This window comes from Procambarus clarkii, chromosome 34 (genome assembly GCF_040958095.1).
Source record: "Procambarus clarkii isolate CNS0578487 chromosome 34, FALCON_Pclarkii_2.0, whole genome shotgun sequence".
In the NCBI taxonomy this organism is placed as follows: Eukaryota; Metazoa; Arthropoda; class Malacostraca; order Decapoda; family Cambaridae; genus Procambarus; species Procambarus clarkii.
Window position 1 is genome coordinate 10856573 of NC_091183.1, and position 7718 is coordinate 10864290.

At 49.1% G+C, this 7718-nt stretch overlaps 1 pseudogene; it reads right to left on the reverse strand.

Annotated features, from left to right (window-relative positions):
• Window positions 1–634: 634 nt before the first annotated feature.
• Window positions 635–1110, reverse strand: LOC123762204 (DNA-directed RNA polymerases I, II, and III subunit RPABC2 pseudogene; annotated as a pseudogene).
• Window positions 1111–7718: the final 6608 nt, after the last annotated feature.

The window sequence follows — 7718 nt, forward strand, 5'->3', positions numbered from 1 at the left end:
AACTTAGCTGGTCGGTGAATTGTACGCCCTGCTCGCGTTACATAACCATCAAAGTTAACTTCCTCCTCTTCGCTGATGTCATCTAACTGGAGTCGTAGGAGGCGGTGCTGCTGGTAACTGTGGTCGAAAAGTGAACTTTTCAACCGTAGTCGGCGGATGTGTCTCTGGATTTAGCAGTGTCGCAGACGTTGAGACGAAGCCTGGAGCAGAGCAGAGAGCTGAGTGAGGCTGGAGTCGTGGAGCTCTATGTGGGAGAGCGTGGCGGCTCGATTGAGAATTGTGAGTGTCCGAACTCGGGGAGCGAGAGCGTGGCGGCTCGATGTGGTCGTAGTCTGCTGTCTGCTCTGTGTCGAAGCTGTAGCGTCTTGGGTTGATTAGGACTGTACACGCCGAGTACTACATGTGTTGACTGTGGAAATTGTAGTCTGGTACCAAAAGATGTAGGTACAGTGTGTGGACAAGCTCGGTGTAGCAGGAGAGAAGAATATGCATAATTGTTGCGTCCTTGGGTCGCTGTCGCAATGTGGAGCATTGTAAAAATTGTACATCACTACTCCTCTTAATACAACAAATATGAGAAAAGAACTAACAATTCATCATGAATGATCAGACATCCTTAAAGCTTAACCATCAATCTAACATGTACTTAGAAGTCACTGATGATAAGTTCATCTATGCCCCAATCTTCAAAAGATCCGTCTGGCAAATATCTGCGAATGATGATGGGAATTTTCCGTTCTCTCAATTCTTTGGCAGCAATTTTGAGCGGATCCGATTCTGCATCAATTTCCACCATGACAGGCGCACACATTGCAATCTGCAGTGCTCTCGTGCCCAATACTCTAGCTCTTTCATATTTTGTCATATAAGGTGTCGTGATTCTCTTGAGCATAGGCACTGGCTGACCTTCCCCTGCAGGTACCAACTCTATGTGGTTATCATCATCCTCCTCTCCTTGCAGGTCATCCAGATTTTCATCATCTTCTGCCTCCTCAAAGTCATCACCAACATCATCACCATCGAACTCCTCGTCAGCCATCTCGCGTTCCTGTTTGCACCAAGGTCTTCTCCCAGCTATAAGCAAGACTCGCGTGGCCGTGTGTGACGCAGCGCTGAGCGTCGGTACAGTATCTCGTAAGTTTCCGCTCTAGATCACACTTGAAAGTAGACTAGTTTAATGTTTGATTGATTGATAAAGATTAAGCCACCCAAGAGGTGGCACGGGCATGAATAGCCCGTAAGTGGTACAATTTTTTTTTTCTCAGTATTCTGAGGTTGCTTTTAACCATCAAGCTGTTATCGCGGGGGAGGATACTGCTTCACAGTCTTTATGAGGGTGTCCAGCTGCTGGACACCTTTGTTGACCAGGAGAGTGGCTGTGTTGATGGCTTCAGGGTGGCCACTGCATGATTCAGGAACTCTTAAAGCTCTTCTAAGGTCATTGGTTGCTTCACATTCCAGTAGATAGTGAAGTAATGGCTTTTCTGTGACAGTTTGACAGAAGATGCACTCTCTCTGTCGGGGTTCACCAATCTCCCAGTTGCATCTGTAACCTAGACGTAGTCTATATAACCTAACTGCTATTTCCCTGTGGATTCCTTTTGGGATATTTAACCTTTCTAATTTGGTAGCCTGAAGATACCATGTTGCAGATGGCGAACCTTCAGCTATTCTCTGGTGCAGGTAGGTTTTGTTGAGATGTGAGAGTTTTTTGGTGATGATGTTTTTTTATGTTCTCTAGGCTGGGTGGAATTGTTTTATGTATCACTGGATGACGAGTTGCCAATTTAGCAATTCATCAGCTTTTTCATTTAATGGGATTCCAATATGGGATGGGATCCAGTTTAAAGTTATGTTGAGTCCTTTGCCTTTAGCGACTGCTCCAAGATACAAAATGGTGGTAATTATTTCCACATTATCTTTCCACTGTTTTTGTCCTAGTATTTGAAGTGCAGCTTTTGAGTCTGTGTGTATGATTGCATTTTGAGTGTTTTGTGCAATCACATATGCGAATGCCTGTTGTATGGCAAACAGCTCAGTTTGGGTTGATGATACTAGTCCTCCCAGTCTCCAATATGCCTGTACGCTGGTCGTGCAAAGAGCAGCGCCAGCACTCTCATTTTCTGTGTCCACCGATCCGTCTGTGAAGATGTGGGTGGCTCCTGCTACTGCTATGCTATACATTTGCTCTTCTATTATGCGCCTTAGGATTGTCGGATCATAGGCAGCCTTTTTCATTGGGAGACTTTCTATTACTATTTTGAAAGTAGGCTCTTCCCACGGCGCGGAAGGAGTGTAATTTGGGTGTGGATGATCACCCTCTCTATCAAGAATCATGCTTTTTAAATGTAGTCTGTTTAGGACTTTTCCTGCTCTTGCAACCCAAGAGTTTCCATTGTTTTGGCCTAGTCCAACTACCAAGGCCTGCCGTACTGGGATTGGATCAGAAGAAATAATTATCTTACTGATAATTGTAGCTGTCCTTTGTGATATTCTTTCTTGTAGAGAGGGCAAACCCGTCTCCAGTCTAAGAGTTTCAAGCCTGGTCCACATGGGGGCTCCCAGTGCAGCTCTCATTGCATTGTTTTGGGCAACTTCAAGTTTTTTCCACTGTTGGTGTGATAGATTTGTGAGTGCAGGTGCGGCATAATCGATCACTGATCTGACTGCCTGTACATAGTATGTGCGAAGGACTTGCAGATTGGCTCCTCCAGAAAGGGAGGTTAGCGACCTGAGGATTGCCGTCCGGACCGCAGTTCGCTCTCTCAAGTTAGTGACCTCAGCATTAAAATTCATGTGTGTGTCCAGGATGATTCCTAGATACTGATAGGTGTCGACCTGTTACGGCCCTCTCGGGACGCAACGGGGTTCTTACTCTGATGTTATTAGAGGAAGTAGTATCCGGCCCCAAGCCAGTAGTGGCTTTCAAGGAATGAGATCCGTGACGCAATAAACTTAAAGGGGGAAGGGAAAGAAAGTTAAGAACTTAAGACTATAATTATCACCATCACCAAATAAATAATATATAAAAGAGTGCACAGGGGGAGGGGTATTAACACTGTACAGGGGAAATACACAATCGTCTTCTCCTGAAGACTCTGGATCCAGGGTCTCTCGGTGCTAAGTCCTCGGTGCTTTCGTGGCCTCACAACGAATCCTCTGAGAAGCTGAGCCTACCCTGGCCACAGGTCAGCCAAAACACAGGTCCACTGGGGGCACCGCCGTGGAGGCCGTCAACCACAAGTCCAGCAGGTCTGCTGGCAGGTTCCGGACCAACAACGCTGGTCAGGCCACCCCACGAGCGGTATTAGGGTAACGCCCTGGACAGGAGCCTCGTGTGATACTACAAATCACTCTCCTGTCCTCAGTACCCCAGTGGATAATCGTCTCCAGCAGTCGGTCCCGGGTAATCCTTCTACTGCCACTCCACTGGCAGGGTAACACCACAGTGTTCTTCCGGGGGACGACTTCACAGCTGCTGCAGCATAGCACAAGGTATGGAGACGGCTGCCTTGGGTAGACTGACTCAACTTCCATCACAGCAGTCCCAGGTCGACTCTGTAAGCAGACACGTCATCAATAACTGGGACACACTAAAACACCTCACTTACGGGCTCAGACACAAACGCCCGACGTATCCACTCCCTAGATGGCGTTGTCGTCTGAGCACCACCTCACCAGAGGTCAGCAGCGGCGGTGTTGTGAGCTGCACAGGACTGGAAACCGGCCCTTGTGGCCAGTATACGTCGTCCACACCAGGTGTCGTCGTCCGTTTGTAGGGGGTTTCGGGAGCTGACCCACAGATGGCGCGGTCGTCACTGCTCCGTGCTCGGACACTGGATCCGGGTTCGTAACACCTCCCCACGAAAAAGAATTTGGTTTGGGTTTCTATAAAAGAGAAGACAAACCAAATTAGAACGGGGACACAACTCCAAATGGACTCACGTACACTGTAAGCTGGAGTGATGAGGCTGTCTTGTCCACAGAATTGTTCAACTGGACAACTCTCGCACAAAGGGAACTTGAAGATAGAAGGCAATGCCCTGCCTGATGTAATCGTCCACATCTCCACTGCGATGTCAAGCAGGAGCATAATTTCACATCTCTCGTGTAAGGGTCGGTATAGACACGATCTGGGGCGACTCGACACTTCCCTGTGTCGTGGCACCGATGATGGCTGGTTACAAACGGCATTTCTGGTACCGTTCCGGTTGTCCTTCAGGGAGACGGGAACCTGGAATACAGGGTGTTACGAACCCGGATCCAGCGTCCGAGCACGGAGCAGTAACGACCACGCAATCTGTTGGCCAGCTCCCGAAACCCCCGCCAAACGGACGACGACACCTGGTGAGGACAAGGTGTACCAGCCACAAGGGCCAGTTTCCAGTCCTGTGCAGCTCACAACACAGCCGCTCCTGACCCCCGGTGAGGTGGTGCTCCGACGACAGCGCCATCTATGGACTGGATACGTCAGGTGTTTGTGCCCGAGCCCGTAAGTGAGGTGTATTAGTGTCCCGGTTATTGATGACGTGTCTGCTTACAGAGCCGACCTGGGACTGCTGTGATGGAAGTGGAATCAGTCTACCCGAGGCAGCCAGTCTCCATACCTTGAACCTTACTGCAGCTGTTGTGCCGTCGTCCCCCCGGAAGAACACTGTGGTGTGTTAGCCTGCCAGTGGAGTGGCAGTGAAAGGATTTACCCGGGACCGACTGTTGGAGACGATCATCCACTGGGGTACTGAAAACAGGAGAGTGACTTGTGTTGTCACACAAGGCTCCTGTCTAGGGCGTTCCCCTTTTATCGTTCGTGGAGTGGCCGTACCAGCCTTGTTGGCTCAGAACCTGCCAGCAGATCAGCTGGACGTGTGGTTGACGGCCTCCACGGCGGTGCCCCCAGTGGACCTGTGTTTTGGCTGACCTGTGGCCCGGGTAGGCTCGGCATTCTCAGAGGACACGTCGTGAGGCCACGAAGAAAGCACCAAGGACTCGGCACCGAGAGTTGTGGCACCAGCGTCTTCAGCAGAAGACAACGATTATGGATTAATCCCCTTGTATAGTGTTAATACCCCCCCCCCCTTGTGTAACCGTTTTATATATTATTTATTGGTGACGGACATTATATTATATTAAGTTCTTAACTTTCTTTCCCTACTCCCTTTAAGTTACTTGCGTCACGGATCTCATTCCTTGATAGCCACTACTGGCTTGGGAACGGATACATTATATCTTCCTCTAACAACATCAGAGTAAGGACCCCGTTGCGTCCCGAGAGGGCCGTAACATAATTGGCATCCCCAGCGGGATCCGTCCCCTTGTTAAGTATGTTTGACAGGGGTGGTGAAGTGGCGTAATCCGTGTATATAATTCCCCCTGTGTGACGATTGTGACGTTATACGTCCTGTGCGGTGCTCAAAGCGATTAAGTGCAATATTGACTAGTGCGGTGCTCAGTGATTCAGTGCAATATTGTAGAGCGAAGTGTTCGCTTGGATTCAGTGCAATATTGGGTAGTGCGGTGCCCGAAGTGATTACGTGCAATATTGGCAAGTGCAGTGTTTGGTGCGATAAAGTGCAATATTGGCGTAGAACAGTGGTCGGTGTGTTAAGTGCTAACGTGTAAGCAGTGTGTTAAGTGCTAAGTGTTCCATCTGTGACAATGGCAGACAAAGCTACCATCGATGATCTGGACGATGTTCAGGCTTTTCTGAACAGAGTGGACTGTCTTGCCAGATTAAAGTATCTGAGCAAACCGGAACTTGTACTAGTGAGCGCCTACCTGGAGATCAAGATCCGTGCCAGTGATTCCCGTGTGGAGATCTTGTCCAAGGTTCACCGGCACCTGAAGGCAGAAGAGAAACAGGAAGGCGAGACTCCTAGTACAAAGGAAGGTGAGGAAATAGCTTCCACGGAAAAGGAAGATAAGGGCAGTGACGTTGACAGTGATGCAGGTGAGCTTAATATCAGCTTCCTAACAGTCAAAATGCGCGCCCTAGAGATCAATCGCGAAATAGAATGGAAGAAATTAGAAATGGAAAGAGAAAGACAAGATAAAGAATTGGCGATGAGGCGTTTAGAATTAGAACGAGAAAGAGAGAGAGAAGAACGAGAAAGAGAAAGAGAAGAACGAGAAAGAGAAGATAAAAGAGAGAGAGAAGAACGAGAAAGAGAAGAAAAAGAAAGAGAGAGACAACATGAACTAGAAGTATTACGATTAGGCGCTGGACAGAGACAAACTGGAGTAAGCGGTTTCGATCCGGTAAGGAATATCAAAATGGTCCCCAAATTCAACGAGAGAGAAGTTTCGAAGTTCTTTGCAGCCTTCGAGAAAGTCGCTGCCTCTTTGGAGTGGCCAATGGAGAATTGGGCCATCATGATACAGTCAGTCTTGACTGGGAAGGCCCAAATCGCCTACTCTACGTTATCCCTTGACGACTCCGGCGATTACGATATGGTGAAGAAAGTGGTGCTCATGGCGTACCAATTGGTACCTGAGGCATATAGGCAAAAGTTCAGAAACCTGAAGAAGACCTCAGAGCACACTTTCACCGAATTCGCCACCATCAAGGAGCGACTTTTTCAAGAATGGTGTGCCTCTCGGAAGGTGGAGACCAAGGAAGACCTCGAGCAGCTGATTCTGCTCGAGGACTTCAAGGATTGTTTGTCTGTAGACCTGAAGACGTACTTAGAGGAACAGCAGGTAGAGACCTTGAGTGCAGCAGCCACCATGGCTGAAGAGTACATCCTGACTCATAGGCCGTTTGCCAAGTACGTCCCAAGGAATTACCAGCGCCGGTTCGACAGACCTCATGATGAAGAAGAAAGACCCGTCCCACAAAGTGCTAATAAGACGCCCCCAAGTAGCCCCCGAAGAACAAGTCCTAGCAGTCCGAAACACCGGAGCCCGAGGAGGAATATGGTGTGCTGGACTTGTGGGCAGAAAGGGCATATAGCTGCTAGGTGCCGAGGCAGAAGAGGTGGCAGCGCACGTAGGGAGGTGATGATGATGAGCTGTGTTACACCACCAGCAGGAAACCAGTCTACGACTACGCAGGAAGGACCAAGTTTGTTTGCCCCTCACACTTCAAGCGGGTATGTAACGAGTGATCATACTGGTAGATCAGTTGTAGTGCTCAGAGATAGTGGAGCAGCCCAGTCCCTGATCGTGAAGAGCTCGTTACCCGAGGGAGTAAGTGTGGTTGGGAGACCAAAGGTTGTCCTGGTTGGGTTTCCTAGGACGCAGTACATCGCCCCCTTAGTGCCAGTACATCTCGACTCGCCTAATTTCAGCGGCACATGTGCGTTGGCAGTAGTCGATACCCTCCCTGTGGCTGGGATTGACGTGGTACTAGCCAACGACTTGGTGACAGATTGGAGCATCAATCTTCCCAAGGTTGTGGACGAGTCTACCAGAACAGCAAGGTCGGAGGTGACAACAGGCAATGGTAATGTCCAGGTAAAGACAAACCCGGATTGGAGTGTGATTAATCCTTCCTCTCACCCGCAGATCGACGATATTCTAGCAGAGACTTCTAATTCTTCTCTCGACAAGGAACATGAGGTTAAGAAGGCAGAGGTACCTGAGCAAGAAGAGAGGCCTTGTGTGCGGGCACCCACGGATACCAAAGAGTCTGGAGCGAAGGCGGATGTGTGCTTGCGGTATGGCAAGTTACAGCGTGTAGTGAACCAGCCAGAGATTCCCCAGACGTCAGAGGTATGTGA